The sequence below is a fragment of the Pseudophryne corroboree genome, chromosome 1 (assembly GCF_028390025.1).
Source record: "Pseudophryne corroboree isolate aPseCor3 chromosome 1, aPseCor3.hap2, whole genome shotgun sequence".
In the NCBI taxonomy this organism is placed as follows: domain Eukaryota; kingdom Metazoa; phylum Chordata; class Amphibia; order Anura; family Myobatrachidae; genus Pseudophryne; species Pseudophryne corroboree.
Genome location: NC_086444.1, coordinates 533,129,627 through 533,156,509, shown reverse-complemented (window position 1 = coordinate 533,156,509; position 26,883 = coordinate 533,129,627).

The window sequence follows — 26,883 nt, the reverse complement described above, 5'->3', positions numbered from 1 at the left end:
CTGCTTCCTCTTCCCTCCCCCCGCATTTTTGCATGTTGGATTATCACCTTGGTTCCATGTATATTTATGCATATCCCTCTATCACCACCTAGGTGCTTTATCATTTTGTCACACATGTTGCAAACTCTCCTTGTAAGAGATTTTGATTTAGAACTACACACATTGTAGATCATTAGTCAAAAAATGCCTGAATCTCTATAGATCCAAATTGATTGATGAATGAAATATATGAATCAATTAACTCTATGATCTCTGAGCACATACCTCTAGCAACTAAGTGTTGTTTACGATTATCAATTAAGGATATATGTATATTGATACTTTATCTCTGATTAGTAATCTTCAAAGTCTCAGAACTCGCATAAACTCACTTGGGTCATCAGAAAATAAAGGAATTGTTAAGTTGATTATGAATTAATTGATTCAGTTAATTATCTCTGAGGACCTTTTTTCTGCTGTATTGTGCTAGTCACGAGTTCAATTGAGCAGCCCTGCACATGTAGCTATATATTTTGCATGGAATCAACACAGACCCAATAGATTAGATGGAATTAATTCTGTATAACAATTGATTGTTGATGCCTTTGCAACAGTACTTGAGGCGCATGTGAGAAACCAGAGCTCGTGTACATTGATACCTCTTTATTAATCTGTACTTTAGAATATCGGAACTTGTTTAAATCTATATTTACAGAGGATAAGTGGAGTTTTGATCAATCAGTTCTGATGATATATTTCACACCATATTGTGCTATCCAATGAGTTCAAACTAACAATTTTTTTTTCTTTTTTGCGAATGTGGAAACTGTGCTGTGCAATCAACACAGATCCTATGTACTAGACTAATGAACTAAATCTACATACTAAACATATTCTAGGATGTCTTAGCAACACTGTTATATTTTATGTGAGAGACCAGAGTTGTCCTAATCAATTTACCATGTTAATATGGCTTAGGTGAATAATTGTTCATCTTCACAGATATTATCACTTCTGCTTTGATTAATAGTTGGATCACTATTAACTGTTGAATGATCAGTACCCAGTTAATACAACAGAACCTTTGACAGTGTGTGAATACCCAGCTGTTCTATTCTTTTTTTTACATCACTCTCTCATCTGGTTGACAGTACCACTGACTAGGGTTCTGCCCTTTTCAGCACACATTCACTGTCACAACAGAAAGTAGAAGTGCTTCTTTCTTCCTTCCTTTTTCTGTCTCCCAATTTAGGAGCAAGAAAAATCTGCATTCAATTCTATTTCCTCTATTTAACTTTGGTTCTCTTTTCCAACACTCTCTCATCTGGAAAAGCCTGGGGAAAATTCGTTCAGTGACACATAGCAGGCAGAGTACAAGAGTACAGACAGCAGAAGTGGGTTCTCTCTTCCTTCATTTATTATCTTAACTATTCAAGGTCGTACTATCCTGAAAGTAGCCCGATCTTCAATCTCGGAAGCTGATAGGATAGACCTGGCTAGTACTCTGAAGGGGGACCACTCAGGAATACCAGGCACTGTGGATATCACCAAGATGATCACCTATATTGTCTACTGAACAACACTGGTGGAGCAATTCTATGCTGCTCACTCTCACTAATTTTAATTCATATTTTCACCTTTTCTATCTCCTTATTTCTAAATTTAGATAGAGATATTAATAAACAAAAAAATATTTTGTGAACATAGACCATATTGGTCAATATTTTAAGGAACAGAATAAATGTTAAGTTTTAGATTACTCATCTTTACATTTTCACTGCACATCATGACTTAATATTGTAATAATTTTTCAAATAACAGTGCTCCCAAAAAGGATTTCTTTTGTCTTTTCTTTCTTATATGTGTAGTTAATCTACAAAAGTATTTGGGGGCACCACCAATAAGTAAAGTGCTCTCTAAACATTTGATTATTAGCACTGTGTATATTGGTATTTTCAGATTTATTGATACTTAGGTGTGTCTATATAGCACACAGCTAGTGCGGAACTGACAAACCTTTTTACAAACGTCTTTTTCCGAGATTATTCACGGCTACTAGTTCCGGCACAGCAGCGGACTGCTCTTCCGCATAAGTGAATGATCTAATTCGTGAGATTTCTGTTTTTATGTATCTGTTCTGAAATTTATGCCTCAACTCTCAAACCCGGTCTGAACATGAGTAACTTTAATCTCAAAAATGAATTGAATAATAAACGCTTGATGGATGATATTGACAGCATTTTTCCCAATCAACCAATTCAAATATCTGCAGATCCCAATTGGGAAGATGATCTTTTCCAATTAAAGAGGACTCTACAAAAACGGATAAGAATTAATTGGGATCTAATTAGTCTGGAACAATATAACAAACAGAAAATCACCCCAAGGGGCTTAAGGCCAAAACTCTTTACTTCTTTTGAATTATGTACTGAAAACTTACGTAAGGAGTGGGAAACTAGCTTATTAAAATGTTCTCAGGAACTAATGACCATCCTCATAAAACATAATCATCTGAGATTTGAGGAATGTACCAAGGAAATCGACCAAATTGGACTCAAATTGGAACAATGGGAACAGGATATGGGATTTCAGAATACGTTTGGAAGGATCAAAAAGGAATTGGAAACTTATGAAGATGTAATAATAGAGAGAAAAAAATCCAAATTCTCTAGGGATAAGAGGGATTTCCTTATGGGAAGTATATTCAAGTGGACTCAAAATATAAAAAAACAATCGACCAAAAGAGATACACAGAGATTTGATCAGACACCCTCATCATCTGAGATTGAACCATCTGACACTGAAGATGTTGATACTAGAGAAATTTATAACCAGAGAAGGGATACTAACTCCCGGCCTACTGCCTCCTCCTCATCAAATTCTTTTTTAGAAGACATCAGGGGTACTTACCGTGGACGCCCCGACGAAGTAAAACGAGACGGGGCAAAAGGAAGAAGACGAAGAGAGAGGTGGAAGTCTCCCCAGCCACATCGTTATCCATCCAGGCGGAGGAAATAAACAACCCCACCTTATCAACATCCAAACTCAAAATCATCAATCTGTCCTCCCATATCCTAACTCCCGATCAAATTTCTGTCTTAGAGAAGGGTCTTTCATTTTCACCAACTTCCACATTCGATCCATTCAAATGGGAAACTAATTTGAGACTCTTTGGTCGCAAATTACTATTAACTAAATTCTTCAATCAGAAGAAGGATATAACAACAACTACATCTACAGATGCATTATCACAGCAAGAGATCGAAGCAATTAGTATCTTGGAAGAACTGGCTGACGAACAGGTGGATTCCATTGGAGATCAAGATCCTCAACACAAACGACCTATATGTAAAAAGAAATCCACATTTTTTCCGGGAGACCACATATGCCATGAAATCAAAGTTTTCCTTAATCTGGTATCCCGGGACTTTGATAAATTATATCAAAAACAGAAATATCATCGGCAAACAGGCAACCTGACTCATTCACAGAAACATGCCCTTAAACAAATTCGAAGCTGGGATGATATTCTAATCAAACCCTCAGATAAGGGTGGAAACATCGTTATTTGGCCTATCAACCTCTATCTGAAGGAAGCTAACCGTCAACTGAACGACACCTCCTGCTACAAAATTACGTTGTTTGATCCTACTCAAAATTTTCTTGTGAAATATAAGAGAATAATTGAGAGACAACAACAATTGGGAATCATCACAAAGGGAGAATTTGAATATCTAACCACACTACACCCTCGAACACCAACCTTCTACTTACTGCCCAAAGTGCATAAAAATGTCAAAAATCCCCCTGGAAGGCCCATTATATCAGGTAATGGAGGCCTACTGGAGAAAGCAAGTTGCTTTCTGGATGTACATCTCAGACATCATATCTTGACTCTCCCCTCATACATCAAGGACACTACCGATGTATTAAAAAAGGTCCATGATGTACACCTAGAGGAGTCATACATATTGGTGAGCCTTGATGTGGAGGCTCTGTACACCTCTATAAGACATGATTTGGGAATTAAGGCAGTGAGATATTTTCTAGCAATAGAAGGAATAGGTGAATTTCAGGAATTTTTGTTGGAATTACTGGAATTTGTATTACACCATAATTACTTTCTGTTCAATAACCGATTCCATATTCAACTAAGGGGTACGGCTATGGGGGCAGCCTGTGCCCCCACATATGCAAACTTGTTTTTAGGTTGGTGGGAGCGAGAATGTGTCTTTAATGACAATCAAGAACACTACACCAATCACATCATTACATGGATGCGTTTCATAGACGATATCTTTATGATATGGGACGGTCCAGAAACAAAACTGGAAGAATACATCCAAATTCTCAACAATAATGATATCAATTTAAAATTCACCTATACAAGTAGTCGAGTAATTGTCTCCTTTCTAGATCTCAGGATTTATCGAGATGATACTAACAAAATTGCCACAGAGATCTTTAGGAAGGAAACATCGACCAACAGTCTCCTGCACTCCTCCAGTGGACATTTCCCACCGACCATCAGGAATATCCCTAAAGGGGAATTCCTCCGGTTAAAACGAAATTGCTCGGATGAACAGAGTTTTCTATCTAAATGTATAGAACTAAGTAGCCGACTTAAGGAGCGTGGCTATAGTAACCGTCTGATCAAGAAAGCCCAATATGAAGTAAGCAAGGTACAACGTGAAACTTTGATATTTCCTGATAAAAAGAGCCTAGATTCACAAAAAACAGGGGTGATGAGATTCATTGGTGATTTCTGTGGAAGGTGGAAAGAAGCCAGCCAAATTCTCCAAAATCATTGGCATATACTGTTAATGGATGATGACCTATCAGAACACATAGGTGATAAGATCAACATGAGTTGGCGGCGGGCACCCAATCTCAGAGATCAATTGGTGAAGAGTCATTTTTCACAAACATCCAGGTCACGTACATCATTACGGGGCAGCCATCCCTGTGGAAACTGCAAAGCTTGCTCTCATATTCACAATCAAACAGTCATTGTTGATAGATACAACCAATCCATCCAGATTAAAGATTACTTCAAATGCAAAACTGAAAATGTAATCTATTGCATTACATGTCCCTGTGATTTAAAATATGTGGGCATGACCTCACGTATGTTGAAGGTCCGAGCACTGGAACATGTGGGCAATGTTCGAAATGCTAGATCAGATGCATCTAAATTTAAGACTTTGACTACTGTTGCAAAACACTTCTTACAGACTCACAACAGTAGAACCCAAGATCTAAGAATCTTTGGCCTGGAACATCTTAAATTAGGCCTTAGAGGAGGAGACTTAATGAACAGATTACAGAAGAAAGAATCTGAATGGATTTTTAAGTTACATTCCTTGATACCAAGGGGTTTGAATGAGAACATAAATTTCAGCGCTTTTCTTGAATAAAAACCCCCTTCTTTTGATGCCTATGGCTCTATTGGTATTTAATTCAATATTATATTGGTATATAATTCATACATGCTGTATACTTATCAGTATCATAAAGTTCCACTTCAGAAATACCATTCTTATTTTTAATATTGATTTTACTATATCACTGTCATCATCACCGTCATTATTATTATGAATATCATCAATTATTATGCTATCTCTCACTTATACTCATCATTTTAACTTTCTGGTACATTTTTATTTTGTCATTAACCTGATATTTCATTCTTCTTGCCCACGGTGCACTAATCTTATCACTCTTCCATAATACCTTTTTTTAACCTCTTAGCTTCATCTATATATTATTATATTTGCTATTTACAATTCCATTTAATATAACCATTTGATTTTCTATATATACAAAATAATCTCCAGTCACTTTTATCACTTTATTTTATTACACCCACTCCATTTTATTTATTATTTTCACATGTATTTTCTAATTTATTTTTACACTTCAATTTTTTAAAATAATAATACCAAAATCAGCAGTATTAGCATTGCTATGATTATTATCAACTTTATGAGATTCCTTTTGATTTGTATACATGTGTTCTTTCATGAGCAGTGCCACAGAGCCAGTCATTCTGATATCCATTTTATGTAGCTCTGCTCATGCATTATTATTAGTTATACTCTTCCTCCATATCTACTCCGTTATGTGCACATATACATGGCCTTCTATTTCTGTTTGATTAGAGTGAATAAGCATAACAAATAAAAAGCTGTTTCCAAAGAAGAAATAATTTTCTTTATACCTATTTTTATTATTTCATAAATTTTTCTAATCTTTTTCCTGTTTGTTTCCTTGGTCCCTTGGTCCAATTACATTAATTGGATATGTTTGTTATTTCAATTATCATATTAATCAATTTAGATTAATTTATTCTAAATTATTACTGTGAACGCACAGATTAAATCCAGCGTCATGTGTAGGCTGTAACAAATTTATCTCTCTGGTATCTCTCTAAAATATAAATTACATATGTATTGAAAAGAACACTTGATTAAGTTGATTGATCCTAATTATCATTTAATCATCCATGTTTTCTTTATAAATCCGGGCTGGGCTTGTGGGATTGAGGCTCCCGTAAACAAGCCCAGCGGTGAAACGTACGTCGGGACTCCGACGTCATCAAGGACGTCGTGCGGCCACACACCCCCTTTTCTGGTTCGGGTAGCCGCGGCATCGCGGTGAACATGAGAGGTGTGTGAGGTGAAGTGCGAGCAGATCACGCCGAAGCAGCAGAGGAGACGGACAAAACGCCGGCATCCAAACACATTTGGAGCGGCGATTGGTGAAGTAATGCTCATGATCATCCAGTGCTCAGTCACGGCTACATTTGTCTCTGCTTCCTCTTCCCTCCCCCCGCATTTTTGCGTGTTGGATTATCACCTGGGTTCCATGTATATTTATGCATATCCCTCTATCACCACCTAGGTGCCTTATCATTTTGTCACACATGTTGCAAACTCTCCTTGTAAGAGATTTTGATTTAGAACTACACACATTGTAGATCATTAGTCAAAAAATGCCTGAATCTCTATAGATCCAAATTGATTGATGAATGAAATATATGAATCAATTAAATCTATGATCTCTGAGCACATACCTCTAGCAACTAAGTGTTGTTTACGATTATCAATTAAGGATATATGTATATTGATACTTTATCTCTGATTAGTAATCTTCAAAGTCTCAGAACTCGCATAAACTCACTTGGGTCATCAGAAAATAAAGGAATTGTTAAGTTGATTATGAATTAATTGATTCAGTTAATTATCTCTGAGGACCTTTTTTCTGCTGTATTGTGCTAGTCACGAGTTCAATTGAGCAGCCCTGCACATGTGGCTATATATTTTGCATGGAATCAACACAGACCCAATAGATTAGATGGAATTAATTCTGTATAACAATTGATTGTTGATGCCTTTGCAACAGTTCTTGAGGTTCATGTGAGAAACCAGAGCTCGTGTACATTGATACCTCTTTATTAATCTGTACTTTAGAATATCGGAACTTGTTTAAATCTATATTTACAGAGGATAAGTGGAGTTTTGATCAATCAGTTCTGATGATATATTTCACACCATATTGTGCTATCCAATGAGTTCAAACTAACATTTTTTTTTCTTTTTTGCGAATGTGGAAACTGTGCTGTGCAATCAACACAGATCCTATGTACTAGACTAATGAACTAAATCTACATACTAAACATATTCTAGGATGTCTTAGCAACACTGTTATATTTTAGTTGAGAGACCAGAGTTGTTCTAATCAATTTACCATGTTAATATGGCTTAGGTGAATAATTGTTCATCTTCACAGATATTATCACTTCTGCTTTGATTAATAGTTGGATCACTATTAACTGTTGAATGATCAGTACCCAGTTAATACAACAGAACCTTTGACAGTGTGTGAATACCCAGCTGTTCTATTCTTTTTTTTTACATCACTCTCTCATCTGGTTGACAGTACCACTGACTAGGGTTCTGCCCTTTTCAGCACACATTCACTGTCACAACAGAAAGTAGAAGTGCTTCTTTCTTCCTTCCTTTTTCTGTCTCTCAATTTAGGAGCAAGAAAAATCTGCATTCAATTCTATTTCCTCTATTTAACTTTGGTTCTCTTTTCCAACACTCTCTCATCTGGAAAAGCCTGGGGAAAATTCGTTCAGTGACACATAGCAGGCAGAGTACAGACAGCAGAAGTGGGTTCTCTCTTCCTTCATTTATCTTAACTATTCAAGGTCGTACTATCCTGAAAGTAGCCCGATCTTCAATCTCGGAAGCTGATAGGATAGACCTGGCTAGTACTCTGAAGGGGGACCACTCAGGAATACCAGGCACTGTGGATATCACCAAGATGATCACCTATATTGTCTACTGAACAACACTGGTGGAGCAATTCTATGCTGCTCACTCTCACTAATTTTAATTCATATTTTCACCTTTTCTATCTCCTTATTTCTAAATTTAGATAGAGATATTAATAAACAAAAAAATATTTTGTGAACATAGACCATATTGGTCAATATTTTAAGGAACAGAATAAATGTTAAGTTTTAGATTACTCATCTTTACATTTTCACTGCACATCATGACTTAATATTGTAATAATTTTTCAAATAACAGTGCTCCCAAAAAGGATTTCTTTTGTCTTTTCTTTCTTATATGTGTAGTTAATCTACAAAAGTATTTGGGGGCACCACCAATAAGTAAAGTGCTCTCTAAACATTTGATTATTAGCACTGTGTATATTGGTATTTTCAGATTTATTGATACTTAGGTGTGTCTATATAGCACACAGCTAGTGCGGAACTGACAAACCTTTTTACAAACGTCTTTTTCCGAGATTATTCTCGGCTACTAGTTCCGGCACAGCAGCGGACTGCTCTTCCGCATAAGTGAATGATCTAATTCGTGAGATTTCTGTTTTTATGTATCTGTTCTGAAATTTATGCCTCAACTCTCAAACCCGGTCTGAACATGAGTAACTTTAATCTCAAAAATGAATTGAATAATAAACGCTTGATGGATGATATTGACAGCATTTTTCCCAATCAACCAATTCAAATATCTGCAGATCCCAATTGGGAAGATGATCTTTTCCAATTAAAGAGGACTCTACAAAAACGGATAAGAATTAATTGGGATCTAATTAGTCTGGAACAATATAACAAACAGAAAATCACCCCAAGGGGCTTAAGGCCAAAACTCTTTACTTCTTTTGAATTATGTACTGAAAACTTACGTAAGGAGTGGGAAACTAGCTTATTAAAATGTTCTCAGGAACTAATGACCATCCTCATAAAACATAATCATCTGAGATTTGAGGAATGTACCAAGGAAATCGACCAAATTGGACTCAAATTGGAACAATGGGAACAGGATATGGGATTTCAGAATACGTTTGGAAGGATCAAAAAGGAATTGGAAACTTATGAAGATGTAATAATAGAGAGAAAAAAATCCAAATTCTCTAGGGATAAGAGGGATTTCCTTATGGGAAGTATATTCAAGTGGACTCAAAATATAAAAAAACAATCGACCAAAAGAGATACACAGAGATTTGATCAGACACCCTCATCATCTGAGATTGAACCATCTGACACTGAAGATGTTGATACTAGAGAAATTTATAACCAGAGAAGGGGTACTAACTCCCGGCCTACTGCCTCCTCCTCATCAAATTCTTTTTTAGAAGACATCAGGGGTACTTACCGTGGACGCCCCGACGAAGTAAAACGAGATGGGGCAAAAGGAAGAAGACGAAGAGAGAGGTGGAAGTCTCCCCAGCCACATCGTTATCCATCCAGGCGGAGGAAATAAACAACCCCACCTTATCAACATCCAAACTCAAAATCATCAATCTGTCCTCCCATATCCTAACTCCCGATCAAATTTCTGTCTTAGAGAAGGGTCTTTCATTTTCACCAACTTCCACATTCGATCCATTCAAATGGGAAACTAATTTGAGACTCTTTGGTCGCAAATTACTATTAACTAAATTCTTCAATCAGAAGAAGGATATAACAACAACTACATCTACAGATGCATTATCACAGCAAGAGATCGAAGCAATTAGTATCTTGGAAGAACTGGCTGACGAACAGGTGGATTCCATTGGAGATCAAGATCCTCAACACAAACGACCTATATGTAAAAAGAAATCCACATTTTTTCAGGGAGACCACATATGCCATGAAATCAAAGTTTTCCTTAATCTGGTATCCCGGGACTTTGATAAATTATATCAAAAACAGAAATATCATCGGCAAACAGGCAACCTGACTCATTCACAGAAACATGCCCTTAAACAAATTCGAAGCTGGGATGATATTCTAATCAAACCCTCAGATAAGGGTGGAAACATCGTTATTTGGCCTATCAACCTCTATCTGAAGGAAGCTAACCGTCAACTGAACGACACCTCCTGCTACAAAATTACGTTGTTTGATCCTACTCAAAATTTTCTTGTGAAATATAAGAGAATAATTGAGAGACAACAACAATTGGGAATCATCACAAAGGGAGAATTTGAATATCTAACCACACTACACCCTCGAACACCAACCTTCTACTTACTGCCCAAAGTGCATAAAAATGTCAAAAATCCCCCTGGAAGGCCCATTATATCAGGTAATGGAGGCCTACTGGAGAAAGCAAGTTGCTTTCTGGATGTACATCTCAGACATCATATCTTGACTCTCCCCTCATACATCAAGGACACTACCGATGTATTAAAAAAGGTCCATGATGTACACCTAGAGGAGTCATACATATTGGTGAGCCTTAATGTGGAGGCTCTGTACACCTCTATAAGACATGATTTGGGAATTAAGGCAGTGAGATATTTTCTAGCAATAGAAGGAATAGGTGAATTTCAGGAATTTTTGTTGGAATTACTGGAATTTGTATTACACCATAATTACTTTCTGTTCAATAACCGATTCCATATTCAACTAAGGGGTACGGCTATGGGGGCAGCCTGTGCCCCCACATATGCAAACTTGTTTTTAGGTTGGTGGGAGCGAGAATGTGTCTTTAATGACAATCAAGAACACTACACCAATCACATCATTACATGGATGCGTTTCATAGACGATATCTTTATGATATGGGACGGTCCTGAAACAAAACTGGAAGAATACATCCAAATTCTCAACAATAATGATATCAATTTAAAATTCACCTATACAAGTAGTCGAGTAATTGTCTCCTTTCTAGATCTCAGGATTTATCGAGATGATGCTAACAAAATTGCCACAGAGATCTTTAGGAAGGAAACATCGACCAACAGTCTCCTGCACTCCTCCAGTGGACATTTCCCACCGACCATCAGGAATATCCCTAAAGGGGAATTCCTCCGGTTAAAACGAAATTGCTCGGATGAACAGAGTTTTCTATCTAAATGTATAGAACTAAGTAGCCGACTTAAGGAGCGTGGCTATAGTAACCGTCTGATCAAGAAAGCCCAATATGAAGTAAGCAAGGTACAACGTGAAACTTTGATATTTCCTGATAAAAAGAGCCTAGATTCACAAAAAACAGGGGTGATGAGATTCATTGGTGATTTCTGTGGAAGGTGGAAAGAAGCCAGCCAAATTCTCCAAAATCATTGGCATATACTGTTAATGGATGATGACCTATCAGAACACATAGGTGATAAGATCAACATGAGTTGGCGGCGGGCACCCAATCTCAGAGATCAATTGGTGAAGAGTCATTTTTCACAAACATCCAGGTCACGTACATCATTACGGGGCAGCCATCCCTGTGGAAACTGCAAAGCTTGCTCTCATATTCACAATCAAACAGTCATTGTTGATAGATACAACCAATCCATCCAGATTAAAGATTACTTCAAATGCAAAACTGAAAATGTAATCTATTGCATTACATGTCCCTGTGATTTAAAATATGTGGGCATGACCTCACGTATGTTGAAGGTCCGAGCACTGGAACATGTGGGCAATGTTCGAAATGCTAGATCAGATGCATCTAAATTTAAGACTTTGACTACTGTTGCAAAACACTTCTTACAGACTCACAACAGTAGAACCCAAGATCTAAGAATCTTTGGCCTGGAACATCTTAAATTAGGCCTTAGAGGAGGAGACTTAATGAACAGATTACAGAAGAAAGAATCTGAATGGATTTTTAAGTTACATTCCTTGATACCAAGGGGTTTGAATGAGAACATAAATTTCAGCGCTTTTCTTGAATAAAAACCCCCTTCTTTTGATGCCTATGGCTCTATTGGTATTTAATTCAATATTATATTGGTATATAATTCATACATGCTGTATACTTATCAGTATCATAAAGTTCCACTTCAGAAATACCATTCTTATTTTTAATATTGATTTTACTATATCACTGTCATCATCACCGTCATTATTATTATGAATATCATCAATTATTATGCTATCTCTCACTTATACTCATCATTTTAACTTTCTGGTACATTTTTATTTTGTCATTAACCTGATATTTCATTCTTCTTGCCCACGGTGCACTAATCTTATCACTCTTCCATAATACCTTTTTTTAACCTCTTAGCTTCATCTATATATTATTATATTTGCTATTTACAATTCCATTTAATATAACCATTTGATTTTCTATATATACAAAATAATCTCCAGTCACTTTTATCACTTTATTTTATTACACCCACTCCATTTTATTTATTATTTTCACATGTATTTTCTAATTTATTTTTACACTTCAATTTTTTAAAATAATAATACCAAAATCAGCAGTATTAGCATTGCTATGATTATTATCAACTTTATGAGATTCCTTTTGATTTGTATACATGTGTTCTTTCATGAGCAGTGCCACAGAGCCAGTCATTCTGATATCCATTTTATGTAGCTCTGCTCATGAATTATTATTAGTTATACTCTTCCTCCATATCTACTCCGTTATGTGCACATATACATGGCCTTCTATTTCTGTTTGATTAGAGTGAATAAGCATAACAAATAAAAAGCTGTTTCCAAAGAAGAAATAATTTTCTTTATACCTATTTTTATTATTTCATAAATTTTTCTAATCTTTTTCCTGTTTGTTTCCTTGGTCCCTTGGTCCAATTACATTAATTGGATATGTTTGTTATTTCAATTATCATATTAATCAATTTAGATTAATTTATTCTAAATTATTACTGTGAACGCACAGATTAAATCCAGCGTCATGTGTAGGCTGTAACAAATTTATCTCTCTGGTATCTCTCTAAAATATAAATTACATATGTATTGAAAAGAACACTTGATTAAGTTGATTGATCCTAATTATCATTTAATCATCCATGTTTTCTTTATAAATCCAGGCTGGGCTTGTGGGATTGAGGCTCCCGTAAACAAGCCCAGCGGTGAAACGTACGTCGGGACTCCGACGTCATCAAGGACGTCGTGCGGCCACACACCCCCTTTTCTGGTTCGGGTAGCCGCGGCATCGCGGTGAACATGATAGGTGTGTGAGGTGAAGTGCGAGCAGATCACGCCGAAGCAGCAGAGGAGACGGACAAAACGCCGGCATCCAAACACATTTGGAGCGGCGATTGGTAAAGTAATGCTCATGATCATCCAGTGCTCAGTCACGGCTACATTTGTCTCTGCTTCCTCTTCCCTCCCCCCGCATTTTTGCGTGTTGGATTATCACCTGGGTTCCATGTATATTTATGCATATCCCTCTATCACCACCTAGGTGCCTTATCATTTTGTCACACATGTTGCAAACTCTCCTTGTAAGAGATTTTGATTTAGAACTACACACATTGTAGATCATTAGTCAAAAAATGCCTGAATCTCTATAGATCCAAATTGATTGATGAATGAAATATATGAATCAATTAAATCTATGATCTCTGAGCACATACCTCTAGCAACTAAGTGTTGTTTACGATTATCAATTAAGGATATATGTATATTGATACTTTATCTCTGATTAGTAATCTTCAAAGTCTCAGAACTCGCATAAACTCACTTGGGTCATCAGAAAATAAAGGAATTGTTAAGTTGATTATGAATTAATTGATTCAGTTAATTATCTCTGAGGACCTTTTTTCTGCTGTATTGTGCTAGTCACGAGTTCAATTGAGCAGCCCTGCACATGTGGCTATATATTTTGCATGGAATCAACACAGACCCAATAGATTAGATGGAATTAATTCTGTATAACAATTGATTGTTGATGCCTTTGCAACAGTACTTGAGGTTCATGTGAGAAACCAGAGCTCGTGTACATTGATACCTCTTTATTAATCTGTACTTTAGAATATCGGAACTTGTTTAAATCTATATTTACAGAGGATAAGTGGAGTTTTGATCAATCAGTTCTGATGATATATTTCACACCATATTGTGCTATCCAATGAGTTCAAACTAACATTTTTTTTTCTTTTTTGCGAATGTGGAAACTGTGCTGTGCAATCAACACAGATCCTATGTACTAGACTAATGAACTAAATCTACATACTAAACATATTCTAGGATGTCTTAGCAACACTGTTATATTTTAGTTGAGAGACCAGAGTTGTTCTAATCAATTTACCATGTTAATATGGCTTAGGTGAATAATTGTTCATCTTCACAGATATTATCACTTCTGCTTTGATTAATAGTTGGATCACTATTAACTGTTGAATGATCAGTACCCAGTTAATACAACAGAACCTTTGACAGTGTGTGAATACCCAGCTGTTCTATTCTTTTTTTTTACATCACTCTCTCATCTGGTTGACAGTACCACTGACTAGGGTTCTGCCCTTTTCAGCACACATTCACTGTCACAACAGAAAGTAGAAGTGCTTCTTTCTTCCTTCCTTTTTCTGTCTCTCAATTTAGGAGCAAGAAAAATCTGCATTCAATTCTATTTCCTCTATTTAACTTTGGTTCTCTTTTCCAACACTCTCTCATCTGGAAAAGCCTGGGGAAAATTCGTTCAGTGACACATAGCAGGCAGAGTACAGACAGCAGAAGTGGGTTCTCTCTTCCTTCATTTATTATCTTAACTATTCAAGGTCGTACTATCCTGAAAGTAGCCCGATCTTCAATCTCGGAAGCTGATAGGATAGACCTGGCTAGTACTCTGAAGGGGGACCACTCAGGAATACCAGGCACTGTGGATATCACCAAGATGATCACCTATATTGTCTACTGAACAACACTGGTGGAGCAATTCTATGCTGCTCACTCTCACTAATTTTAATTCATATTTTCACCTTTTCTATCTCCTTATTTCTAAATTTAGATAGAGATATTAATAAACAAAAAAATATTTTGTGAACATAGACCATATTGGTCAATATTTTAAGGAACAGAATAAATGTTAAGTTTTAGATTACTCATCTTTACATTTTCACTGCACATCATGACTTAATATTGTAATAATTTTTCAAATAACAGTGCTCCCAAAAAGGATTTCTTTTGTCTTTTCTTTCTTATATGTGTAGTTAATCTACAAAAGTATTTGGGGGCACCACCAATAAGTAAAGTGCTCTCTAAACATTTGATTATTAGCACTGTGTATATTGGTATTTTCAGATTTATCGATACTTAGGTGTGTCTATATAGCACACAGCTAGTGCGGAACTGACAAACCTTTTTACAAACGTCTTTTTCCGAGATTATTCTCGGCTACTAGTTCCGGCACAGCAGCGGACTGCTCTTCCGCATAAGTGAATGATCTAATTCGTGAGATTTCTGTTTTTATGTATCTGTTCTGAAATTTATGCCTCAACTCTCAAACCCGGTCTGAACATGAGTAACTTTAATCTCAAAAATGAATTGAATAATAAACGCTTGATGGATGATATTGACAGCATTTTTCCCAATCAACCAATTCAAATATCTGCAGATCCCAATTGGGAAGATGATCTTTTCCAATTAAAGAGGACTCTACAAAAACGGATAAGAATTAATTGGGATCTAATTAGTCTGGAACAATATAACAAACAGAAAATCACCCCAAGGGGCTTAAGGCCAAAACTCTTTACTTCTTTTGAATTATGTACTGAAAACTTACATAAGGAGTGGGAAACTAGCTTATTAAAATGTTCTCAGGAACTAATGACCATCCTCATAAAACATAATCATCTGAGATTTGAGGAATGTACCAAGGAAATCGACCAAATTGGACTCAAATTGGAACAATGGGAACAGGATATGGGATTTCAGAATACGTTTGGAAGGATCAAAAAGGAATTGGAAACTTATGAAGATGTAATAATAGAGAGAAAAAAATCCAAATTCTCTAGGGATAAGAAGGATTTCCTTATGGGAAGTATATTCAAGTGGACTCAAAATATAAAAAAACAATCGACCAAAAGAGATACACAGAGATTTGATCAGACACCCTCATCATCTGAGATTGAACCATCTGACACTGAAGATGTTGATACTAGAGAAATTTATAACCAGAGAAGGGGTACTAACTCCCGGCCTACTGCCTCCTCCTCATCAAATTCTTTTTTAGAAGACATCAGGGGTACTTACCGTGGACGCCCCGACGAAGTAAAACGAGACGGGGCAAAAGGAAAAAGACGAAGAGAGAGGTGGAAGTCTCCCCAGCCACATCGTTATCCATCCAGGCGGAGGAAATAAACAACCCCACCTTATCAACATCCAAACTCAAAATCATCAATCTGTCCTCCCATATCCTAACTCCCGATCAAATTTCTGTCTTAGAGAAGGGTCTTTCATTTTCACCAACTTCCACATTCGATCCATTCAAATGGGAAACTAATTTGAGACTCTTTGGTCGCAAATTACTATTAACTAAATTCTTCAATCAGAAGAAGGATATAACAACAACTACATCTACAGATGCATTATCACAGCAAGAGATCGAAGCAATTAGTATCTTGGAAGAACTGGCTGACGAACAGGTGGATTCCATTGGAGATCAAGATCCTCAACACAAACGACCTATATGTAAAAAGAAATCCACATTTTTTCCGGGAGACCACATATGCCATGAAATCAAAGTTTTCCTTAATCTGGTATCCCGGGACTTTGATAAATTATATCAAAAACAGAAATATCATCGGCAAACAGGCAACCTGACTCATTCACAGAAACATGCCCTTAAACAAATTCGAAGCTGGGATGATATTCTAATCAAACCCTCAGATAAGGGTGGAAACATCGTTATTTGGCCTATCAACCTCTATCTGAAGGAAGCTAACCGTCAACTGAATGACACCTCCTGCTACAAAATTACGTTGTTTGATCCTACTCAAAATTTTCTTGTGAAATATAAGAGAATAATTGAGAGACAACAACAATTGGGAATCATCACAAAGGGAGAATTTGAATATCTAACCTCACTACACCCTCGAACACCAACCTTCTACTTACTGCCCAAAGTGCATAAAAATGTCAAAAATCCCCCTGGAAGGCCCATTATATCAGGTAATGGAGGCCTACTGGAGAAAGCAAGTTGCTTTCTGGATGTATATCTCAGACATCATGTCTTGACTCTCCCCTCATACATCAAGGACACTACCGATGTATTAAAAAAGGTCCATGATGTACACCTAGAGGAGTCATACATATTGGTGAGCCTTGATGTGGAGGCTCTGTACACCTCTATAAGACATGATTTGGGAATTAAGGCAGTGAGATATTTTCTAGCAATAGAAGGAATAGGTGAATTTCAGGAATTTTTGTTGGAATTACTGGAATTTGTATTACACCATAATTACTTTCTGTTCAATAACCGATTCCATATTCAACTAAGGGGTACGGCTATGGGGGAAGCCTGTGCCCCCACATATGCAAACTTGTTTTTAGGTTGGTGGGAGCGAGAATGTGTCTTTAATGACAATCAAGAACACTACACCAATCACATCATTACATGGATGCGTTTCATAGACGATATCTTTATGATATGGGACGGTCCAGAAACAAAACTGGAAGAATACATCCAAATTCTCAACAATAATGATATCAATTTAAAATTCACCTATACAAGTAGTCGAGTAATTGTCTCCTTTCTAGATCTCAGGATTTATCGAGATGATACTAACAAAATTGCCACAGAGATCTTTAGGAAGGAAACATCGACCAACAGTCTCCTGCACTCCTCCAGTGGACATTTCCCACCGACCATCAGGAATATCCCTAAAGGGGAATTCCTCCGGTTAAAACGAAATTGCTCAGATGAACAGAGTTTTCTATCTAAATGTATAGAACTAAGTAGCCGACTTAAGGAGCGTGGCTATAGTAACCGTCTGATCAAGAAAGCCCAATATGAAGTAAGCAAGGTACAACGTGAAACTTTGATATTTCCTGATAAAAAGAGCCTAGATTCACAAAAAACAGAGGTGATGAGATTCATTGGTGATTTCTGTGGAAGGTGGAAAGAAGCCAGCCAAATTCTCCAAAATCATTGGCATATACTGTTAATGGATGATGACCTATCAGAACACATAGGTGATAAGATCAACATGAGTTGGCGGCGGGCACCCAATCTCAGAGATCAATTGGTGAAGAGTCATTTTTCACAAACATCCAGGTCACGTACATCATTACGGGGCAGCCATCCCTGTGGAAACTGCAAAGCTTGCTCTCATATTCACAATCAAACAGTCATTGTTGATAGATACAACCAATCCATCCAGATTAAAGATTACTTCAAATGCAAAACTGAAAATGTAATCTATTGCATTACATGTCCCTGTGATTTAAAATATGTGGGCATGACCTCACGTATGTTGAAGGTCCGAGCACTGGAACATGTGGGCAATGTTCGAAATGCTAGATCAGATGCATCTAAATTTAAGACTTTGACTACTGTTGCAAAACACTTCTTACAGACTCACAACAGTAGAACCCAAGATCTAAGAATCTTTGGCCTGGAACATCTTAAATTAGGCCTTAGAGGAGGAGACTTAATGAACAGATTACAGAAGAAAGAATCTGAATGGATTTTTAAGTTACATTCCTTGATACCAAGGGGTTTGAATGAGAACATAAATTTCAGCGCTTTTCTTGAATAAAAACCCCCTTCTTTTGATGCCTATGGCTCTATTGGTATTTAATTCAATATTATATTGGTATATAATTCATACATGCTGTATACTTATCAATATCATAAAGTTCCACTTCAGAAATACCATTCTTATTTTTAATATTGATTTTACTATATCACTGTCATCATCACCGTCATTATTATTATGAATATCATCAATTATTATGCTATCTCTCACTTATACTCATCATTTTAACTTTCTGGTACATTTTTATTTTGTCATTAACCTGATATTTCATTCTTCTTGCCCACGGTGCACTAATCTTGTCACTGTTCCATAATACCTTTTTTTAACCTCTTAGCTTCATCTATATATTATTATATTTGCTATTTACAATTCCATTTAATATAACCATTTGATTTTCTATATATACAAAATAATCTCCAGTCACTTTTATCACTTTATTTTATTACACCCACTCCATTTTATTTATTATTTTCACATGTATTTTCTAATTTATTTTTACACTTCAATTTTTTAAAATAATAATACCAAAATCAGCAGTATTAGCATTGCTATGATTATTATCAACTTTATGAGATTCCTTTTGATTTGTATACATGTGTTCTTTCATGAGCAGTGCCACAGAGCCAGTCATTCTGATATCCATTTTATGTAGCTCTGCTCATGCATTATTATTAGTTATACTCTTCCTCCATATCTACTCCGTTATGTGCACATATACATGGCCTTCTATTTCTGTTTGATTAGAGTGAATAAGCATAACAAATAAAAAGCTGTTTCCAAAGAAGAAATAATTTTCTTTATACCTATTTTTATTATTTCATAAATTTTTCTAATCTTTTTCCTGTTTGTTTCCTTGGTCCCTTGGTCCAATTACATTAATTGGATATGTTTGTTATTTCAATTATCATATTAATCAATTTAGATTAATTTATTCTAAATTATTACTGTGAACGCACAGATTAAATCCAGCGTCATGTGTAGGCTGTAACAAATTTATCTCTCTGGGATCTCTCTAAAATATAAATTACATATGTATTGAAAAGAACACTTGATTAAGTTGATTGATCCTAATTATCATTTAATCATCCATGTTTTCTTTATAAGTCCGGGCTGGGCTTGTGGGATTGAGGCTCCCGTGAACAAGCCCAGCGGTGAAACGTACGTCGGGACTCCGACGTCATCAAGGACGTCGTGCGGCCACACACCCCCTTTTCTGGTTCGGGTAGCCGCGGCATCGCGGTGAACATGAGAGGTGTGTGAGGTGAAGTGCGAGCAGATCACGCCGAAGCAGCAGAGGAGACGGACAAAACGCCGGCATCCAAACACATTTGGAGCGGCGATTGGTAAAGTAATGCTCATGATCATCCAGTGCTCAGTCACGGCTACATTTGTCTCTGCTTCCTCTTCCCTCCCCCCGCATTTTTGCGTGTTGGATTATCACCTGGGTTCCATGTATATTTATGCATATCCCTCTATCACCACCTAGGTGCCTTATCATTTTGTCACACATGTTGCAAACTCTCCTTGTAAGAGATTTTGATTTAGAACTACACACATTGTAGATCATTAGTCAAAAAATGCCTGAATCTCTATAGATCCAAATTGATTGATGAATGAAATATATGAATCAATTAAATCTATGATCTCTGAGCACATACCTCTAGCAACTAAGTGTTGTTTACAATTATCAATTAAGGATATATGTATATTGATACTTTATCTCTGATTAGTAATCTTCAAAGTCTCAGAACTCGCATAAACTCACTTGGGTCATCAGAAAATAAAGGAATTGTTAAGTTGATTATGAATTAATTGATTCAGTTAATTATCTCTGAGGACCTTTTTTCTGCTGTATTGTGCTAGTCACGAGTTCAATTGAGCAGCCCTGCACATGTGGCTATATATTTTGCATGGAATCAACACAGACCCAATAGATTAGATGGAATTAATTCTGTATAACAATTGATTGTTGATGCCTTTGCAACAGTACTTGAGGTTCATGTGAGAAACCAGAGCTCGTGTACATTGATACCTCTTTATTAATCTGTACTTTAGAATATCGGAACTTGTTTAAATCTATATTTACAGAGGATAAGTGGAGTTTTGATCAATCAGTTCTGATGATATATTTCACACCATATTGTGCTATCCAATGAGTTCAAACTAACAAATTTTTTTTCTTTTTTGCGAATGTGGAAACTGTGCTGTGCAATCAACACAGATCCTATGTACTAGACTAATGAACTAAATCTACATACTAAACATATTCTAGGATGTCTTAGCAACACTGTTATATTTTATGTGAGAGACCAGAGTTGTCCTAATCAATTTACCATGTTAATATGGCTTAGGTGAATAATTGTTCATCTTCACAGATATTATCACTTCTGCTTTGATTAATAGTTGGATAACTATTAACTGTTGAATGATCAGTACCCAGTTAATACAACAGAACCTTTGACAGTGTGTGAATACCCAGCTGTTCTATTCTTTTTTTTACATCACTCTCTCATCTGGTTGACAGTACCACTGACTAGGGTTCTGCCCTTTTCAGCACACATTCACTGTCACAACAGAAAGTAGAAGTGCTTCTTTCTTCCTTCCTTTTTCTGTCTCCCAATTTAGGAGCAAGAAAAATCTGCATTCAATTCTATTTCCTCTATTTAACTTTGGTTCTCTTTTCCAACACTCTCTCATCTGGAAAAGCCTGGGGAAAATTCGTTCAGTGACACATAGCAGGCAGAGTACAAGAGTACAGACAGCAGAAGTGGGTTCTCTCTTCCTTTATTTATCATCTTAACTATTCAAGGTCGTACTATCCTGAAAGTAGCCCGATCTTCAATCTCGGAAGCTGATAGGATAGACCTGGCTAGTACTCTGAAGGGGGACCACTCAGGAATACCAGGCACTGTGGATATCACCAAGATGATCACCTATATTGTCTACTGAACAACACTGGTGGAGCAATTCTATACTGCTCACTCTCACTAATTTGAATTCATATTTTCACCTTTTCTATCTCCTTATTTCTAAATTTAGATAGAGATATTAATAAACAAAAAAATATTTTGTGAACATAGCACATTTTGTTCAATATTTTAAGGAACAGAATAAATGTTAAGTTTTAGATTACTCATCTTTACATTTTCACTGCACATCATGACTTAATATTGTAATAATTTTTCAAATAAGAGTGCTCCCAAAAAGGATTTCTTTTGTCTTTTCTTTCTTATATGTGCTGTGAAATTCATGTCTGAGTGCCTCCGTGGGAAGCAGTAAAGTTTAAGAGAAGTTGTAAATGTTTATAAGCCACAGATATCATTTTTCTTCATGTTAGTGTTTACTGGAGAAAGATATATAAGAGATTTGACCGGCCGGATTGGGAAAAGTGTTGAATAGTCAAACTAATGTAATGTTGGGACAGAATAAAAGCTACTGGAATGTTAGATACCTCCTGGAATGTTAGAGGACATTTAGATGATATGTCGACTAGCATCCGATTTTAATCACCCCTCCTACTGTCAACATATTAAAAGAGTGCCTAGCATGACCCTCCTGAAAATCAGGATTTAGAGATTTATGCACATTTAAATTGTGTTTATGGCTCAGAGTAGGCCACATCTTCCTGGGAGGCCAGAACAATGGGTTCTCCCTCCTGTGAGATGGAACCTCATGATCATGAAGGTGTAAAAATGTTATCAAGTCTCAATCTTCGAAAAGTTCCCTATTCAGGGATGTATTAGTATAGACTTCCAGAGCATGCGGGATGCAGTTAATATACCGGCTGTCGGGATCCCGGCTTTCATGATACCAACACAGGAATCCCAACATCTGGTAAAATGCTGATGGCTGGTATACTGTAATTACGACAGCCCGGTATTTCCACTCAGGTGGTGGGTCCATGCCAGCATGGGAACTTGATGTGCTTGCTTCCGGGATTCAGGCTGGTAGTATGCCACTGTCGGTATACTGATAGCTGCTGGGATAATGTACTGTATGTATTACGATCATGCAACCAGTCTTTTGGTTATATGTTTTTTAATTTTTGAAAAAAACAATTTGCCCTATAAGTTATGGTATTTAACTATTTTAAAACTGTATGAAATAGGTGTGCATTAAAATTAATTTTAAGTTACTGTTTTTTTGTCTTCATATTTTCTTTACATTGACTTGTTATTCTCACCTGCTGATAACATTTTAACACCATTTACTTGACCTTAAAGTTAACCTTTATATTACTATTTGTTACTAGGTAACACCACTATCTAATTCCCTGACATTCTCAGTGGCAACAATTTTTGTTGTTGGTCATTCAGAAATTAGAGGTTTATATGAAGAAACCCTGAAAATAAAATACCCAGTGAAGTATTTACCAGGTACTTAGCAATATGTTGAAAAATAATAACAAATATAATCAGGCACAATAGATATTATTATAAACATTTGTGTTGATAACACTAAAAACCAATTAAAGCAGCTCTCAAATAGAAATTTGGATTGCCTTAAACAATAGAACATTTCTCATTGATACTATTATTATCAAAAAGAAAGAGAACATACAGCAGGGGTGGGCAGACTTTTGGAGTCGGTGATCTACTTTGAAAGATGAAAAGCTTTTGTGATCTACCTAAGTGGGATAATAAAAAGGGGCATGGCATAACAAAAAAGTGGGCATGGCATAACAAAAAAGGGACGTAGCCTTGCTGCACAGGGTGTAATGACTGTCTCGTATGAAATAACACATTGGCCCCCACAGGTAAAAACCTCAAACACATATGCCCCCACGGTGCCAGTTATGCCCCCACAGTGCCAGTTATGCCCCCACAGTGCCAGTTATGCCCCCACAAGTCCACATACACATATGCTCCCACAGTGCTAGATATGCCCCCACAGTGCCACATATGATCCCACAGTGCCAGATACAGCTATGCCCCCACAGTGCCATGTGCCCACAGTGCCAGATATGCCCCCACAGGGCCAGATATGCCCCCACAGTGCCATGTGCCCACAGTGCTAGATATGCCCCCACAGGGCCACATATGACCCCACAGTGCACGATACAGATATGCCCCCACAGTGCCATGTGCCCACAGTGCTAGATATGCCCCCACAGTGCCACATATGACCCCACAGTGCCAGATATAGATATGCCCCCACAGTGCCATGTGCCCACAGTGCCAGATATGCCCCCACAGTGCCATGTGCCCACAGTGCTATATATGCCCCCACAGTGCCACATATGACCCCACAGTGCCAAATACAGATATGCCCCCAAAGTGCCATGGGCCCACAGTGCTAGATATGCCCCCACAGTGCCACATATGACCCCACAGTGCCAGATACAGATATGCCCCCACAGTGCCATGTGCCCAGAGTGCAAGATATGCCCCCACAGGGCCAGATATGCCCCCACAGTGCCATGTGCCCACAGTGCTAGATATGCCCCCACAGGGCCACATTTGATCCCACAGTGCCAGATACAGCTATGCCCCCACAGTGCCATGTGCCCACAGTGCCAGATATGCCCCCACAGGGCCAGATATGCCCCCACAGTGCCATGTGCCCACAGTGCTAGATATGCCCCCACAGGGCCACATATGACCCCACAGTGCACGATACAGATATGCCCCCACAGTGCCATGTGCCCACAGTGCTAGATATGCCCCCACAGTGCCACATATGACCCCACAGTGCCAGATATAGATATGCCCCCACAGGGCCAGAAATGCCCCCACAGTGCCATGTGCCCACAGTGCTAGATATGCCCCCACAGGGCCACATATGACCCCACAGTTCACGATACAGATATGCCCCCACAGTGCCATGTGCCCACAGTGCCAGATATGCCCCCACAGTGCCATGTGCCCACAGTGCTAGATATGCCCCCACAGTGCCACATATGACCCCACAGTGCCATGTGCCCAGAGTGCCAGATGTGCCCCCACAGTGCCATGTGCCCACAGTGCCAGATATTAGTTATGTGCACCGTAAATTTTTTTGGTTTTGTGTTTTGGTTTTGGAGTTGGTTCCGCGGCCGTGTTTTGGATTCGGACGCGTTTTGGCAAAACCTCCCTGAAAATGTTTTGTCGGATTTGGGTGTGTTTTGGATTCGGGTGTTTTTTTTACAAAAAAACCCTCAAAAACAGCTTAAATGATAGAATTTGGGGGTCATTTTGATCCCATAGTATTATTAACCTCAATAACCATAATTTCCACTAATTTTCAGTCTATTCTGAACACCTCACAATATTATTTTTAGTCCTAAAATTTGCACCGAGGTCGCTGGATGGTAAAGCTAAGCGACACAAGTGGCCAACACAAACATCTGGCCCATCTAGGAGTGGCACTGCAGTGTCAGGCAGAATGGCACTTCAAAAAAATTGTCCCCAAACAGCACATGATGCAAAGAAAAAAAGAGGCGTACCAAGGTCGCTGTGTGACTTAGCTAAGCGACACAAGTGGCCGACACAAACACCTGGCCCATCTAGGAGTGGCACTGCAGTGTCAGGCAGGATGGCACTTCAAAAAAATTGTCCCCAAACAGCACATGATGCAAAGAAAAAAAGAGGCACACCAAGGTTGCTGTGTGACTAAGCTAAGCGACACAAGTGGTTGACACAAACACCTGGCCCATCTAAGAGTGGCACTGCAGTGTCAGGCAGGATGACACTTCAAAAAAATAGTCCCCAAACAGCACATGATGCAAAGAAAAAAAGAGGCTCACCAAGGTCGCTGTGTGACTAAGCTAAGCGACACAAGTGGCCGACACAAACACCTGGCCCATCTAGGAGTGGCACTGCAGTTTTCTAGCGAAATGATGAGTGCTTCCATCCTCATGTGAATCTGAACCACTATTTTGATTTTTGGGTCATTTTACTGAACTTTTGTTTTTTGGATTTTACATGCTCTCTACTATGACTTTGGCCATCGGTTTTGGCAGACGACGTTGATGGCATTTCAGCGTATTGGCCATGACTAGTGGCAGCAGCTTCAGCACGAGGTGGAAGTGGATCTTGATCTTTCCCTATTTTAACCTCCACATTTTTGTTCTCCATTTTTTAATGTGTGGAATTATATGCCAGTATCAATAGAAATGGCCTACTACTACATATACTGCGCACAACTGAAATGCACCACAGGTATGGGTGGATAGTATACTTGACGCCTTCCGTACCGTACTGCTATATATACTGGTGGTAACTGTCAGCAAACTGCAAAACTACAATGCACCACAGGCATAGAATCTAGATGGATAGTACACTTGACGACACAGAGGTAGGTAGAGCAGTGGCCTTCCGTACCGTACTGCTATATATACTGGTGGTCACTGTCAGCAAAACTCTGCACTGTACTCCTCCTATATAATACAGCTGCTCCCCAGTCCCCACAATAAAGCAGTGTGAGCACAGATATATGCAGCACACTGAGCACAGATATGGAGTGTTTTTCAGGCAGACAACGTATACTGGTGGTCACTGGTCAGCAAAACTCTGCACTGTACTCCTCCTATATAATATACTGGTGGTCCCCAGTCCCCACAATAAAGCAGTGTGAGCACAGATATATGCAAAACAGTGAGCACAGATATGGAGTGTTTTTCAGGCAGACAACGTATACTGATGGTCACTGGTCAGCAAAACTCTGCACTGTACTCCTCCTATATAATATTCTGGTGGTCCCCAGTCCCCACAATAAAGCAGTGTGAGCACAGATATATGCAGCACACTGAGCACAGATATGGAGAGTTTTTCAGGCAGACAACGTATACTGGTGGTCACTGTCAGCAAAACTCTGCACTGTACTCCTCCTATATAATACTGCTGGTCCCCAGTCCCCACAATAAAGCAGTGTGAGCACAGATATATGCAGCACACTGAGCACAGATATGGAGTGTTTTTCAGGCAGACAACGTATACTGGTGGTCAC